The sequence below is a fragment of the Frankliniella occidentalis genome, unplaced genomic scaffold (assembly GCF_000697945.3).
Source record: "Frankliniella occidentalis isolate FOCC.00 unplaced genomic scaffold, Focc_3.1 Scaffold175, whole genome shotgun sequence".
Classification (NCBI taxonomy): domain Eukaryota; kingdom Metazoa; phylum Arthropoda; class Insecta; order Thysanoptera; family Thripidae; genus Frankliniella; species Frankliniella occidentalis.
Window position 1 is genome coordinate 317,844 of NW_026267301.1, and position 1,248 is coordinate 319,091.

The 1,248-nt window shown below is 42.9% G+C and overlaps 1 pseudogene; it reads left to right on the forward strand.

Annotated features, from left to right (window-relative positions):
- The window catches only part of LOC127750351 (uncharacterized), a 46,955-nt pseudogene that overhangs the window by 36,385 nt on the left and 9,322 nt on the right, over positions 1–1,248 (forward strand).

Here is a 1,248-nt window from a genome sequence, read left to right on the forward strand (position 1 = left end):
ACGGGCATTAGACGATCTATCGAAATCTATAGACGTCTATTTTCTCTTAACAGGATAGAACAGCTAACAAAATGTGGGAAGGGCCAAGTTACTGACCCAAAAACATAATGCTGTAAGTAAATGTCTCACTACTCTGTTAACTCTAAATTCTTCTGTTCATCATCTTGTAAAGATAGTTTTTTTTCCTTTTTTCCTGTTTGTTTTTGAAGCATGTTCAAGGTCCTGCTCCTCCCACTGATGGGTGGGGGTCATTTCCCTCTGTGGACATCCCAAGGAAATTAACATTCATCAAGGTTCATTTCTACCTTGTTGAAAGTGTGCCTAAGTTATTTTCCAACGAAGACGAAAGTGAATAGGATGTTGGTGAGGAGGAAAGCCAGATGGAGGCAATAATTGACAAAGGCTAACATGAGTGTTTTGCCAGAGGGCAACACGACGGGTCCTGGGTCCTATTAACGTCGTCCGATCTCCCCGTGACGCTCTAACGTCGTCCGGCCTCCTTTTTGACGCCCGCTCTGCAGCGCTGTCTTCTTTTAATTGCGAGTAGGAAGAGGGGCGGAAAAGGTTGGGCCTACCAGAGAGCATACACTTTAGGAACTGGAAGCCAACAATAAAAGATTGCCCCTGCCCAATTTAATCGTGAGCGACTCCTACCCTGCTGCAACATGTTTAGCTTTCGCCATTTAAAAGGTGATGTTTCTTCTTCGATTTATTATTTTATATTGTACCTGTTCTATTTATTTGAGATTAAAATGTATACCTTGTACTATGCTTTCAGGTGTAGATGTTTTCTCGCCTGCAGATGATGTGCCAGCAAGACGGCAAAAGTTACCAGCAGAGGGATTCAGAGAAAGAATTGAAGAACCTCCTGCTCTATCATACATTACTGAAGGTTTCATTGGCACAGAAGTGCTCAAGACAGGAGGGAGACTTCTTACAAGCCAGAATCAAAGATATAAGCAGGCCTTTGAGTTGGCCCTTGGAAGCCGCACAACTAATTGCACTCCATGGCGCTCCATGGTGGCCAAGATCATGCTAAACAGATGAAAAGCTTAGACCAAATAATCAAAATTTGGCGTAGAGGCAAAGATATTGTTATTTTGAAAGCTGTTGGAGACAGTGGGGGTGGCGATTTTATTGTTGTAATCAGTTCTGGTAAGATTTAATAAGTTTATGGAAAGACCATTTTTAGCCCGCCCTTCTGCTTTGAAAAAGCTATCCAGCGGGCTTATGCAAACGACCTCGTGT